Source organism: Notamacropus eugenii, chromosome 6, assembly GCF_028372415.1.
Source record: "Notamacropus eugenii isolate mMacEug1 chromosome 6, mMacEug1.pri_v2, whole genome shotgun sequence".
NCBI lineage: Eukaryota > Metazoa > Chordata > Mammalia > Diprotodontia > Macropodidae > Notamacropus > Notamacropus eugenii.
In genome coordinates, this window is record NC_092877.1 from 10123086 (window position 1) to 10139322 (window position 16237).

A 16237-nucleotide genomic window follows, 5' to 3' on the forward strand; every position below is an offset into this window, starting at 1 on the left:
AAGAGATCAAACAAAAATGAAAAGGACCTATTTGAAAAAGATACTTACACCAGTTCTTTGTGTGGTGGCAAAGAATTTGACATTAAGGGGATATCCATCAGTTAGGGAATGACTGAACAAGTTGTGTTATATGATTGTGATGGGAAGCTATTGGGCTATAAGAAATAATGAGCATGATATTTTCAGTAAAAACCTGTGAAGACCTGTGTGATCTCATGCAAATTGAATTGAACAGAATCCGGAGAACATTGTACATGATGGCAATATTGAAAGATGCCCAGCTGTGAAAGCCTTAGCCATTCTGGTCAAGACAATTCCAAAGAATTCATGAAAGATGCTAGATACCATGAGAAGGAGAACTGATGAACCCTGAATGCAAATTGAAGCATATTTTCCCCTTATTTTTTTTTTTTTGTTTTATGTTATTTGTGTTTCCTTTTGCAACATGGCTAATGTAGAATGTTTTGCATGGATGAACTTTTGTAATCAATATCAAAATGCTTGCTTTCTCAAGGAAGTAAAAGGGGTCACAGGGAGGGGGAGAATTTGGAACTCAGTATTTGAAAATGATGGTTAAAATTTTGTATGTAATTGGGAAATATTTAATGAAATAAAACATTAGTTTTTAAAAGATGGAAATAGCATTTCATGTGATGTCATTTGAAATTTAAATTTTACCTTCCTTTGTCTTAATGTGATATTTTAATTTCATATCTTCTTTAGAAATGATGGTTTCTGTTGCACGGATTCAAGATCACACAGAAGTGGAGCCAAATAAGTTGGCGTATCACCTCATACTCTAAATGTAGGTAAGTTTCTGAGAGTTGTTTTGGAAATTAAATTGCCTTAGCAATGAACACTTTGAAAATAGACTTGTCAATAGCCAAACCATGTTGGGTGATGCATTTTTATCTCTGGTGTCAGCAAAACTACAATATGATCATTGTAGATTGGGGAAATGTTCTTTGATGTGTCCTTTATAGACCATTTTACAGATATTGAAAGAATAATCTTTCTTCTCCCCAATACCATTATTAGCTCTGTAATTTAAAGAGTTAAGGATACATTATTGTAGAACTTAAACTAACACACTACGTATGTATGACTTTATTTGATCTTTTTTAATTTCTCTAGATTTTTTACCACATAATATTCCAGTTAAGAGTATGTTCATGTCTCTTAATGAATATCATAAACATGACTGTATTTGACTTTCTGATTATGAGCTTAGTTTAAAAATAAAACATCCACTTGACAAATAGACCCCTGCTAAGCAGAATTCTAAATCAATGACTTTGAGACAGAATTGAGACTACCTTGGGTCAGTTTTTAGAAGTTACAGCTGAGTATAGATATTGCAGCTTTGGGGTCTTGAATGTCTACTTAGGAAGGATTTCGTGATGACCTCTTAACTTTACATTTAAGCTGGTTCTTATGGAATTGTGAAGAACAAGCAAGCACACTCATATATACATACATGTATGTATGTATGCATGCATGTATGTATGTGTGTGTGATTTTTATGGAACAAAATTGAAAAGCCATGAAGAGATTGACTTGAATAACATGATGCAGAGCAGTTTTATTGTGGCTATTGCTTAATTGTTGTGATTACTTTACATGTCCGTGAACATGCTACGCATTAGCCTGAAGTCTACATGTTATCTTTGGGGAGCGTGTTTACATAATTTCCTTCTTTGTTCTCTCTCTCTTGTATCATGAACGTGTGTACATACATGCAGATATTTATATATAAACATGTGCATGCACGTGTATACGTATTTATATATACATACATTTGTGCATTCTGTTTTGTTTTATTTTCTAAAATGTGTGAAAATAATCATGAAGCCTCTAGTACACCTTACTTATCTGGGTATATTTACCTTGATATTCAACAAAGTACCGTGTGTGCTTTATGCCCAATAACTGTTGCTTTTATCCTTTGAAAACAGATGAAGAAAAGGATGGTAATTATTTATACATATATGCACATATGTGCATATATAGAGATGTATTTGCATATGTAGATATGTATCCATATTTCTATGTGTGCATACTAATATGTATACATAGCTATATATATACACACAGATATATATATATATACATACATACATACATACATACAAACATATATATATATACATGCGTATCCATATGTAGATAGAGAGACAGACAGATAGGTAGATAGATATCTGTATGTATGGACTCCAGCAAGGGCAAAAAAAGCAGGAGAGGGAAAGTGTTGGAAAAGAGATGAGGACAGGTAAGAGGACAAGAGAAGGGAAAGGGAAGGGGATCCCCTTGGATGGGCTAAAATACATGGGATTTGTGTTGAAGTGCGTATATACATAAATGCATATATACATACATATGTAAGTATTTGAATACCTGGTATTCAAATGAAATATTTAACCAGAAGATAAAATATTTATGTTTAAAGAACAAATAAATACAAAAATTTATGTTCATATGGGGATAAATAAAATTCATCTAAATATATTACATAGTAATACCTATTTCATAACTTACAATTGCAATTTTGCGATTGTCATCACAATTGTATAGTTAAAAGTACTCATAAGATGCAACTGCTTTTGATTGTCTCTGAAAATCATTTTTAAAAATTTTGACACTAAAATTTCCTTTAAAAGAGTGCTTTGTTGAATTGTATTTTGTGATAAATAAATATATGGTGTCCTTTTATGATCAAATAATTAATTTTAAATATATACTTTATCATAACAAAATTGTACTAAAAATTCCAAAATTGCAATAAAAAGCTATATTTCTAAAATTATCAGTTCCAGAAACTCATGGCAGAATCTAACAAGACAAAACTGTCCAGTCAAACATTGAATGGTTAGAAGTGAATATTTAGATAAATTTGGAAATGCTCTGAAATGCTAAAATCACAGTGAATGCTTCCAAGTCTTTATTCAGAAATGTGAATTTACTAAATATAAAATAAAATATATGTATATGCATTGTTAATAGTTAAGAATCGCATTAATACATTTCTATTTAGTCCTTAACATATAATAATGGAAAGATTTGGATGACAAGAGTTTATTGATTAAATGACATAACTTTTCATGTCACAAATGTTTTTATTTTAAAGTTCACCAATTTTACAATGGACATTAAAATAATTTTTTTTTTTTTTTGCCACATGCTTCAGTCACCCATTAATCCATCGTTATAGGGACTTCTTTCTACCCTATCATTTTGAGGGGAAAGGAGAGAGGGAGTGCACATCACACATGCACTGGACCAACAGTGCAGAGGCTTGAAGATGATAGATGAGTGTTTTGAATAAACATGAGAATCAACATTAAATTCATCTTCATGAGAAGGAAGAAGAGACAAAATGCCATTTTGGCTGAACCACAAAGTGCAGAAGTAGGGAGTAATGGGAAATAATATCTAATGAGTCTAGAAAAAAAGAGGGCCCAGTTGCCTTGGTCTTTAAAAGCTATTTCTACTCCAGGATGGGAGAAGGGCAGGATTGTGAGGGCATGGGTTGCTTTAGGCACACTAATGTTCAGGATCTCTAAATATCCATCCTGAGAAAACACATCCTTTCTTGTTGTTACTTAGCAGTACCTGTTCTGGACTTTCTTCCTCACATTTATATATAGCATATCAAGTTTTGCATAGTGTTGTCCAATGTAACTTGATTTGATTCGCACAAAAGCCTGGCACTGAAATTTTTTCTTCTTTGGAGTCAGATGTTAACACCTAAATGAATTGTCCCTATCTTTATCCCTATTCCCCAGAGGAGAGTGGTTTCCCTCATCCCAAATCTCATATCCTAATCTGAAAACCTTTATATTCATAAATTCTGCCTCACAAGTAGTTATAGATGTGGTATCTCATTCTCCCTATTAAACTATAAGCTTTCTGAAGAAGAACTTGCGTTTTCATCAGCATGTTTCTACCATCTAGCATAGCAGACTGAATATAGTAGGACTTTAATAAAGGCTTATACAATTAAATGGAATCTCTGTGTACCTATTTCACATCATATTAGTTTCCTGACAAAAATCAAGAGAGATATTAATGTGTAATGAAATGAATGAATGCCTTAGAGTCATGAGGGTTTAAGTCTTAACTCTGGTCTCCTGAGATTTACTAGCTGTGTGATTCTGGGTAAGATACAATCTCTCTGAGCATTATTTTTTTATCAGAGAAATGGAAATTATAATAACTGAAGTCCAACCTCACAAGTTGGTGGTGTAGATCCAAGAAGATAATAGAAGCAACGAATTATGCAAGCCTTAAAGGATATATAAATGTTTGCTATTATGGATTCAATTTTGGAGCCAATCTGGAGTACATACTCAGAAAGGTTCAATATTAAATAGTACAAACACACACACCTATTAACATACCTTATTAACTTTTTTTAAAAAAAAAAATGTTTACTAAGAGGATGGATGGGGGGCTACCTTTGAAAGTTTAGAATCGTGGTATATATTATATACTCTTACCAGCTGATATCCAAGAAAATACTGCAGAGTTAAAGTATTTAATCAAAGGAGAAGTCAATTGAGTTTATTTCTTAGTGCAACATATCCAATTATTATGTTTCTAAAGAATTAATTTCTATGTTTAACCTCCAGGTGAACCTAATTTTTGCTTTTAAACTGCTCACACTTATCTTTGTAAGAATGAATCATGAAATAAAATTTTCTCTTTATGAGAACCTATCTTCTGTTTGAAAATTAGCATAACATGGTTGGAAATGTGTACATTTTCCTCCTACCAGCAAATCAGCTTAAAAAGAATCTTTCCTATGCTGATCACTGATATAAGTTATGATGTGATAAGGAGCTTTGCATATTAGCTTATAAGAGAGAAAGCTTGAGGTGAGGGAGTCATTGTAATGTCTTCACACATTTGAAAAGTTGCTGTATGGAGAAAGGAAAGGGCTTGTCTCATTTGACCCAGAAGGCAGAAGGACTAATAATAGATAGAGATAGAAAATAGGAAAATTGGGGGCAGAGCCAAGATGGTGGAGTAGAAAGACATACACACTCTAGCTCTTTCCACACAGCCCATAAAATACCTGTAAAAATGACTCTAAACAAATTCTAGAGCAGCAGAAGCCACAAAATGATAGAGTTAAAGAGACTTGCAGCCCAAGGGAGCCTAGAAGGCCAGTAGGAAAGGTCTATTATACAGAACATGCAGCAAAGCACAGCCCACAGAGCCCAGTCCAGCCTTGGCCACCCAGTGCAGCAGGGACAGGACTGGAACAGGTCTCTGAGGTAGAATCCTCAGCAGCAGCAGAGGTTCTCAGATACATCTACCCACAAATGCCAAAGACTCTTCAAAGGTGAGTGAAAAACTTTTGTCTCCTGGGGGAGAAGGGAACAGGGTTCTCCCCTAGCCATGGCTCCAGGAGGCAGCATCAGCAGCAACAACAATCATTTTTGGAGCCCTCAGCCTAAAGCCCCTGGGATAATTGAGACCCTGACCTGAGTCTCACTCCTGAGTGGCAGTCCTGGGGTGAGGAAAAGTGCTGACTGGCATGGTGGAGCTGGTGGAGGTTCTGGAAATGAATTCCACTTGCCGATCCTGGGCAGAAAAGCTTTGGTAGCTCCCAGAAGAGAGTGCAGGACAGGAGAGGAGTAAACTCCTCTCCCTTGATTGAGTCACCTTCAAGGAAATGAGAACTTGCATGTCCACAGAGTATACTTTCCTCTTGACAAAGGACTTAAACGTCAAGTAACTGGCTGGGGAAATGCCCAGGAAAGGGGAAACATATAAGACTATAGAAGGTTACTTTCTTGGTGAACAGACATTTTCTTGCATCATTTTGGATGGAGAAGAACAATGCTTACCATTACAGGCCTCCAAAATAAATATACAATTTTCTCAGGACATGGAAGAGCTGAAAAAGGATTTTCAAAATCAAGTAAGAGAGGTGGAGAAAAAATTGGGAAGAGAAATGAGAGAGATGCAAGAAAAGCATGAGAAGTGGGTCAACACCTTGCTAAAGGAGACCCAAAAAAATGCTGAAGAAAACAACACCTTGAAAAATAGGCTAACTCAATTGGAAAAGGAGATCCACAAAGCCAATGAGAAGAATGCTTTAAAAAGCAGAATTAGCCAAATGGAAAAGGAGGTTCAAAAGCTCGCTGAAGAAAATAGTTCTTTCAAAATTAGAATGGAGCAGATAGAAGCTAATGACTTTGTGACAAACCAAGAAATTACAAAACAAAATCAAAAGAACAAAAAAAAAAATAGAGGATAATGTGAAATATCTAATTGGAAAAACAACTGATCTAAAAAATAGATCCAGGAGAGACAATTTAAAAATTGTGGTACTACCTGAAAGTCATGATCAAAAAAGGAGCCTAGACATCATCTTTCATGAAATTATCGAGGAAAACTACCCTGATATTCTAGAACAAGAGGGCAAAATAAATGCTGAAATAATCTACCAATCACCTCCTGAAAGAGATCCAAAAAAGAAACTCTTAGGAATATTGTAGCCAAATTCCAGACTTCCCAGATCAGGGAGAAAATATTGCAAGCAGCTAGAAAGAAACAGTTCAAGTATTGTGGAAATACAATCAGGATAACACAAGATCCAGCAGCTTCTACATTAAAGGATCAAAGGACTTGGAATATGATATTCCAGAAGTCAAAGGAAGTGGGATTAAAACCAAGAATCACCTACCCAGCAAAACTGAGTATAATACTTCAGGGGAAAAAGTGGTTTTTCAATGATAGAGAGGACTTTCAAGAATTCTTGACGAAAAGACCAGAACTGAATAGAAAATCTGAATTTCAGACACAAGAATCAAGAGAAGCATGAAAAGGTAAACAGAACAGAAAAATCATAAAGGACTTTCTAAAGTTGAACTATTTACATTCCTACATGGAAAGATAATATTTGTAACTCTTGAGACTTTTCTCAGTATTTGGGTAGTTGGAGGGATTATACATACACACACACACACACACACACACACACACATACACACATGTATATATAGAGAGAGCACAGGGTAAGTTGAATAAGAAGGGATAATATGTAAAAAAAATAAAATTAAGGGATCAGAAAGAGTATATTGGGAGGAGAAAGGGAGAAATGGAATAGGGAAAATTATCACTCATATAAGAGACAAGAAAAAGTTTTTTCAATGGAGGAGAAAAGGGAAGAGGCAAGAGGGAAAAAGTGAAGGTTACTCTCATCATATTTGGCTTAAGGAGGGAATAACATGCTCACTCAATTTGGTATGAAAATCTATCATACCCTACAGGAAAGTAGGGGAGAAGGGGATGTGTGGTATGGGGGGATGATAGAAGGGAGGGCAAATAGAAGGAGGGAGTAATTAGAAGTAAACACTTTTGGGGAGGGACAAGTCAAAAGAGAAAATATAATAAATGGGGGGCAGAATAGGATGGAGGGAAATATAGTTAATCTAACACAACATGACTATTATGGAAGTCTTTTGCAAAACTACAAATATATAACCTATATTGAGTTGTTTACCTTTTCAGTGGGGATGTGTGGAGAGGGAGGAGGAGATAGAAGTTGGAATTCAATATATTAGAAATGAATGTTTAGAATTGTTTCTTCATATAACTGGGAAATAAGAAATGCAAGTAATGGGGTATAGAAATCTATCTTGCCCTACAAGAAATGAGAGAAGATGGGGATAAGGGAAGTGAAGGGTATGATAGAAGGGAGGGCATATTGAGGGAAGGGGTAATCAGAATATAAGACTTTATGGGGTAGGGGAAGGGGAGAGATGGGGAGAAAATTTGGAACTCAAAATTTTGTGGAAAAGAATGTTGAAAACTAGAAATAAATAAATAAACATTTTTTTAAAAAAAGAAGACAGGAAAATTTAGTCTAGATAGCAGAAAAAATAAAAAAAGAACAAAAAAATCAAAATTCTTAAAATTAGAAGTGTCCAAATGTGGAATGGTTGCCTAGAAATGTTGTTGGTTTCCTTGGCTTTGAGATCATTAAGACAAGGCTGAACAATTATTGGACACAGTACGTTACAGATTAATTTCATTGAAGAGCTTGACTAAATGGATGCTGAGAGTTCTTCAAGTTCTGATATTTAGGAATCCTAGGACCTTCTGGATTTCACGTAGTCCATTTCTATACCATAAAAATCAATCAGTGGGTTCCGTAATCATCCAGACAGAAGTATTCTTTGGTTTTATTTATACACACATGCAGTCTGAAGGTCATATTGGGTTGTTGGTTTCTCCTAAATTTGAAAAGCCACTCAAAGGAGTGTGTGTTCAGTGATAGATTGTATGTCTTCCATGTGAGGATCAGCCTAGCTAAGTGCAGAGATATAACTAGAAATAATTTAACCCTGGGTAACAGGTATTAACACACCCTTAAATCAACTCTTTATAGTTTGGAACACAAGCTACTAGCTACTGAGGGAGCTACCAGGGAGTGAGAGTAAGAGAGGAAGAAACAGGTTATCTAGTGGCTTCCTATCTTTGTACTAATTTTCTTGCTCATTGAATACTAGACTTTTTATTTCATACTGTAATGGAAAGATGAACTGGATTTTGAACCAGAAGCCTGGGTTCAAATTCTCTTTTAATGCCCATGTAACAATGAGGAAGTCATAAAAACATTCTGAGTCCTAATCCCTCAATTAGAAATTCAAGAGTTTGGCCTACATGACCTCTAAGGTCTCTTCTTATGATGATAAGTGCTTTCAAGTCCCTAAAATTATGTACCTGATTGTTCAAAGCCCGGATTTCCCCACTCTAGCTATGTATACAAGGCACATTATCAGAAAGATGGCCTCTGGTTGATGACAGTCCAAGGGGGGATTGGGAAGGTTGAAATATGAATCAATAAACAATTCATGAATCTTTGAAGACTTAAAATATGTACAACACAGATAAAAACTCACAAATTCATATAACAACAACCAGCCAACCAAGAGAAAAAATGAATGGCCCACAGTTTTATTCTTAAAACAAACAAAACAAAACAAAACAGTCCACTAACATAATTTAGAAACAATTTCAGCACATGGCAGAGAGGCAGAGTGTTTGGACTCAGTGTCTTTTCAGGGTCCATTCACATACCCAGTTTTGCTTGCAACATTTTGTAGCTGCAAGGCCACTGTCAATTCATTTTGTGGTAACTGAGAAACAGATTGTTATAATTTAGAGAGGGAGGTGAAAGAAGGCAGTTCACTGAGAAACAGGCTAAAAATGGAATAGGAGAACATAAATCTAAATTGAATTTCTTGTGTCACTTTTGGGAAATATTTTTCAACTTTTGGGGCCTCAGTTTCCTCACCTGTAAGAGGAAAGCGTTGGACTTGATAAGGAGAAAATGCCTTGCCAACTGTCAGTCTATTATTTATGAGTCTCAAGGACAATTTCCCAGAGTTCAAGAGTGTTTTCCTCAAATCTCTCAACATACTAATTTGTATCACCCCAATTTACTTTGTCTAGGAACTCACTTATCTTCCTTTGGGATTTTTGGTAAGTTATTTGACTTTGGTATTTTTTTCTTTGAAACTGTCCTCTGTTTAAGTCTTGATGGGTATTGAGTTGTGTAGATAGAGTTAGAGCTGTAGTCACACTCATGACATTTTAAACAAGCATTGTAACAACTTGTTACTAAAAAAAATATTCCCCCCTCTTTTGCCATGGGGTACATCTGACAATGAATCCCATCCTTTCTGTGAATTGTATTTAAAATAATCGAGACAAGAAAATTAGAGAACTTCCATGACCTGTCTTAAGGTAGTTGCAGTGTAATTTCACCTCAATCTGGTTCTGGAAGCAACCTATAGCAGTTGTCTCTGGGGTTTTCTTTTCCCTTGTTGATCTGTTGCAAATATTTTCAGACAAGTTAGAAAGAGTTGTGGGTTTGTTTTTTTTTAGATGATTGAATGTAATAGCAATGTCTCAAAGGTACCTTTTATCACGTTTTCAGGAATTTAAATTATTTGAGGAAAAAAGAAACAGCATTTCCCAATGAACATTTTACCACATTTTAATGATTTAATTTTCTTTCGTTGTAAAATAAAAAAAGTTAGACACCTTTTTTGTGATTAAGGGAATAATAATAACATAGCACCTCAAATCCTCAAAGCTGGGATGTCTTGGGGAGAGAGAAAAAGGTCTGATTCTTGGCAGCCTCCTTAGTACTTTTCATCATTTTCTTGACTTTTCCCTCTTGAAATTGACAAATCTTTGAAATGTGTAAAATTGACATTAAAAAATATCAAATAGCAAAGATTAAGCAAAAACTCTCCAAGTATTTTCCAGGAAGATGATTTAATTAGCTGAAAGAGAGAGAGAGAGAGAGAGAGAGAGAGAGAGAGAGAGAGAGACAGAGACAGAGACAGAGACAGACAGAGACAGACAGAGAGACAGAGAGAGACCCCAAGCCCAAGATGGATGCAGAGACCAAGAGACAGACACCAAGAGAAACAGAGAGACAGAGACCCAAAGAGGCAGACACAGGGACAGTCATGCAAAGACAAAGAAAGAGACAGACATAGACCCAAAGACATATCAGAGATGCTGACAGAAACAGAAACAAAGAGAGTAATACAGAATACTGGTGTTAAGAAGATAGATAGGCAGATAGATAATGACAAATAAACTGAGAAAATTATTTTTGATTCAAAGATACTAAAAGTTAATAGGGAGCAACGCAGTACCATGGCAAGTATGTTGGGTCTGTAACCTGAGGACATGAATTCAAATCTCAGCTCATAAATATAGAGGTAGTATGATGTGGTGGCTAGAAAGCCAGTTTGAAAGCCATGAAAACCTGGTTCATGACACTCCTTTCACACATACTGGCTATGTGACCACGAACAAGATACTTAAAGTTTCAATGTTCTAGGAAAGCTTGTAAAGCAATGCCTTCCAAAGAAGGTGCTGATCAGTCTTGGTAGATGGTATTTTATCTTGTTTTGCTTTTCACCTTGGAGTTACCCATCACAAAGAAATCACAGTTCCAGGACCTATTAGCATTTCTGTAGAATAAAAAAGGGATAACGCTAATGTCTCTTCAGAATGTATTTTGTAGAACATGGTTCAACATTTTCAAAAAGCTACCTGTCTGCACAACTTTTCAATTCCATTGTTGTAGTCCTACCAAGTAATCAAATATAAAATTTGAATGCCAGGTTCCTAACATTTTAAATAATAGTCCTCCATTGAAAGATACCATTTCAGGTATCTTTAGGATCCACTCTGTGCAAGAATTCTGTTGCTTTTTTTCAAATAGTGTGTGCAAACCTGAATTAGTCATCAATCAGAAGCTACTCAGTCATAGACAATTCTCCACAGGAGGTCGAGTGGTTTGGTTGAGATAAATACCCAGAAGGTCAAAGACTGAGACTAACTTTATCTAAAGCTCCTCTCCTACCTCTAAAATCTCCTAGGAACATCCTTTCTTGTCCATTTTATCACGTTCCTGCTTTGGCTTCCAGCTGATGAATTGGAGATAATTAGGAGCATCAGGAAGATAGGATTACAGCAATAACAGTAACTGGAAATATAGTAACAAAAAGTTCTTTTCCTGTTCATGACTATGGTTTGGAAGTAAAGTAAGTTTCATTCAGATTCTGTGTCACTTGACCCGCATTTCTCTGTGTGTGTGTGTGTGTGTGTGTGTGTGTGTGTGTGTGCGTGCATGAGAGAGAGAGAGAGAGAGAGAGAGAGAGAGAGAGAGAAAGAGAGAGAGAGAGAGAGAGAGAGAGAGAGAGAGAGAGAGAGAGAGAGAGAGAGAGAGAGAGAGAGAGAATTTCATATTTCCTAGACGTTTGGCATTAGTCAAAGATTGTAAGGTTAAGTTCAATCATGATATCCAGAGGTTGGCTGGATCAAGCCAGAAAGAAATGTAAGGGAATGAGCTAGCCAAGAAATATAAAATCTCCTTTGCTGTGATCTTTGTATTGACTTGTTTCCAAGGCTAAAAATAGATAATGATAAGTGTCACATTTCTGAATAACAGTAAAGCTATGGCATTTGTGTTGCACTCCCAGTCTCCTGTATGTCCAGCCACATAGTTTATACCTCCTAACAATAGACCCGGTAAAGTTAATTCATTTTAATATTTTCCTACTCTATTTTATTATCCTCAATGAGTAGGAGCTGTGATCTCTCTAAGAACAATAAAACACTGTGTTGATGACTCTTTAATGAAAGAAATGCCAAAGAAAAGCAAACTAAAACTCCTTTAGAAATACATATATTTTTAGTATACAGAATGCTATCACAGAGGAAATCATAAGGTATACATATATATACATATATATGTATATATAATATATGCATGAGTGTATTTGATATAAATAAGCAAATTATATATATATGTAAATATGTACACAGATGTTGCATATAATATATAATGCACACATGTAACATATCACATATATTCTATGTAGAAGTATACAATATAGGTATTATATAGGTAATAGACCTGTGTATTCATTGTTATAAAGAACTCTCAAGTGAGAACAATTCCTCTAGCTATTCAGATCATCAGAATATTAGCTATGTAAAGGGAGCTAGGTTTTGTAGTGCATAACAAATGGACATAGAATCAGGAAACACTCAGTCACTGTGTGAACCTGGGCAAGTCATTTTGCCTGTAACTGCCTCAGTGTCTTCATCTATACAATCGGGATAATAATAGCACCTACCTCTCAAGATTATTATAAAGATAAAATGAGATAATATTTGAAAAATACTTTGCAAATTTTAAAGTGTCCTACAAAGGAGAGCTATTATTATTGGAAACTTGTCAAGAGCACTGAGATTTGCCAAGGGTTACATAGACAGCAGGAATATGAGGCAGGGAATAAGTATCAATTGTGTCTGAACTCACAACCAACTCTCTTTCCACAGGACACTCTGCCCCATAGACAGACATAGGAATAGATAGAGATAGAAATAAAAAAAAAATAGAGCTACACTAATCAATTTGTAAGAGGGGCTGTTGACCTTATCATTTAACATGAACACATCACTGCAAACCCTCCCATTTCTTGAAATGAGATGGTTAATAAGAACAATATTATCATTACTTGTAGACTTATTATTGTGTTGTTTCAGTCATATCTGACTCTGTGACCCCAGTTGAGTTTTTCTTGGCAAAGATACTGAAGTAGTTTCCTATTTCCTTTTGTAATAAATTTTACCAAATAAGGAAACTAAAGCAAACAGGGTTAGGTGATTTACCCAGGTTCACAGAGGTAGAAAGTATCTGGTGGTTGAATTTGAACTCGGGTCTGCCTGACTCCAATGCCATTGCTCTTTGTACTGTGCCATCTAGCTACCCTTACCTGTAGATACCAACTAGGTATCACAGTGAATATGGTGCTGGACATGTAGTCAGGAAGACACATCTTCCTATCCTTCTGAATCATTTATGTATTATCATGAAGAATTTCTATCGATAAGCATGTGGACTATCTAAATTAAATCAATAAATATTCTTATGCCTTATGAATGTAGTAATGGGGTGTAGGGAGGTTAGGGAGAAATATATATGCTCAGGAAGAAGAAGGGAGAGACCAAAGATCTGCAGATTATAAAGACCTCATTCTTAGAACATGAATACTTTTTGAGGAAAGAATTGGTAGTTATTGGGTGTGACAAGTTTCAAGGAACATCACAAAAACAAAATAGATTATGTGTCTACAGTCAGGAAAAGACCTTTTATCAATATAGGACTTACCCTTGAAACAAATATCACATCATTAGTTCTTCATAACTAAGATCAGGATGTGTAAAAAAAAAATGGAAAAACAAGAATACTAATGAGAAAAAAGAGTGGTACACCACAAAACATAAAGAACTCAACAGCGAAACATTTCTACAAGTAACTGACAATCAAAAATCGGAAAAGAATAAAGTGACTTTGATATTGATTAGTTTTATTTTTATATTGAAATGTTACCAATGAAACTAATTGCTATAATAAGGAGACAAAAAGAGGACAGAAAGTGTTTTCCTCAGCAAACATCTGTCTGATTTGCCAAGTACAGTCAGATGATGGCCAAAAGCAAAGCCAGATTAGAAAATAAAACTTATTCATAAAACCTTATGAGAAAGGATGATGGATAATGATAAAGTTGTCATATCATGACGCAAAAAGAAATAAATAATAGTAAAAATATTTTTAAAAGCTCAACAAAACATCCAATTCAGTAAAATCATCCCAAGGACATTGAAGAACACATATGGAAGGAACAAATAACAAAATGCAAGAGACTTGATAAAAAGTATTATAATAAAATATTTTCTTCATCAAGTACAGGAATACCAATATCCTGAGACTTTAACATCAGAATCTTGGACACATTTTATTTAGGAAGTAAATATTGCACTAAAGAGAATATAGAAAGGGGAAATGTGATCTTTTATGCCAAATCTAATTCAGTTCAATTCAATAAGTATTTATTAACCACCTGGATAACATTAATATTTTCTTCAGAAAGATAGATTAAAGCCACTTGCAATAACAAGGACCAATTATCACAAATCAATCTATAGATGAGGAGACAGAAAAAAATAAATGAACCAATAAACAATCAGTAAATGAAAAGCAAATAGTTACAGATAGGTACCAAAATGACTTTGTTTTTAAATGCTAGGTATGACTAGTTTGTCAATCAATGATGACTGGCTAGATATTCTACTAATGGGATCAGGAATTGATTTCAATTCCAGTTATGAGAAATTATAATCATTTATGTAGTACGTACTATGTGCCAAGAACTGTGCTCAGCACTTTACAAATATTAATTCATAAAAATCCTGCAAGGGAGGTGCTGTGGTTATCTTCTTTTCACAATTTGAGGGAACTGAGGCAAATGATTTACCCAGGGTAAAAAACAAAACAAAACAAAACAGTAAGTACCTGAGGTTGACTTTAAATTCATTTTTTTCTTGTATCCAGGCCCAATTTGATCTATCCTCTGAGCTGGATAGTTGCCTCTAAAAGATATTGAAGGCAAAGACAACATTATTTCAGAAAAAAAAGTGTGATGCTTCAAAGAACCATCTGTGAGGGTCTGTAGATTTGTTGAAATACATATTTTACTTGTATGTCGTAATGACCCAAGTATAGAGAACTGAGCTTTTCTTGTCACATCATTTTAAGTCTTTCCATTTGTGTTTGCGTTTCTCACTTAATATCACATTCCATTTTGTTGATTTCGAATAAACCAATTATTTTATGATAACTGCAAATGAAGACAAGAGAGAGAAAGGAGTTTATTCAAGCTCATACAACTTAGCAGCCACAGAGCCAAGAGACTACAGCTGAGATCCCCTGCCTCTGAGCCCTTTTTATTACACTATGGAAATAATTAATATACAGAGGTTGATACCAGCTGTTTTTTTTTTTAAATTCCCTCCTAAGAAATCTTCCAAAATAGAACATGAAGTATTGGTACTAAATGTAGAACTTATTTAAATTGAGGGCTACTATAGACTAGAAAATTTTCAATAGTTAGAAATTGTGAAGTTTCATCCAAAATAAGAAAGGAAACATAGCAGCACTGAAGCATGGATAGTGCCCTGGACTTGGGGTGAGGAAACCTAGTGGTAGAAATCTTACCAGTGACAGCCACTGTCTGAACCTCGGCAACTACCATGGCCACTATGTGATACCAGCAACTCCCCAAAGTTTATTTTTTTTTAAGTCACAGACAGCTAAAATTCATAGGGAATTATATATTCACATTGCAATAACAACACAACCATGGTTAGTGAAAAGTAAGATCTTGATGGGTTTGTGAATGTGGAAACAGATACAAATAATTACTACTTAAAAACTGACTGGAATTAGAGAAGTCTGAAAATTGGTCCTCTGACATTGGGGAAAGGGAACATGCGCGCTTCCCCAAGTGGTTGATATCATTTCGGTTCTTTAAAGGCTCCATCTCCTCGACTTTTGATGTCATCATACTTTCTCCTGTCTTGATTAAATATTTGCTTCCATGAAAAGTTCATGTCCTTATCTCTTGTCCTCAGTAAAAGAGAAGTTTTAATGGATACTATCAATGATCTATGGAAGAAATGTTTGGGACATTAAAGCCCAATTTTCCTTTTCCTTACCATAAGAAATAATGTGGCATAAGGAATATAATAGTAGCTATGCAATGAAGAAAATCTGGGTTCAATCACTTACTAGTTCTTCCAAATGTCTTAATTTAAACAATAAACTATACAATAGTATTTACATAGC

At 35.0% G+C, this 16237-nt stretch overlaps 1 protein-coding gene across 2 annotated transcripts in view; it reads left to right on the forward strand.

The window, feature by feature from the left end:
• LRRC4C (leucine rich repeat containing 4C) overlaps positions 1 to 16237 on the forward strand; it is a 1216509-nt gene that overhangs the window by 433762 nt on the left and 766510 nt on the right. Inside the window, exon 3 of one of the 2 annotated variants that reach the window (XM_072618911.1) lies at positions 724 to 809. The gene's annotated coding sequence lies outside the window, so the exon portion shown is untranslated. The remainder of the gene's footprint in view (positions 1 to 723; positions 810 to 16237) is intronic. The other variant, XM_072618912.1, reaches the window with a different exon arrangement.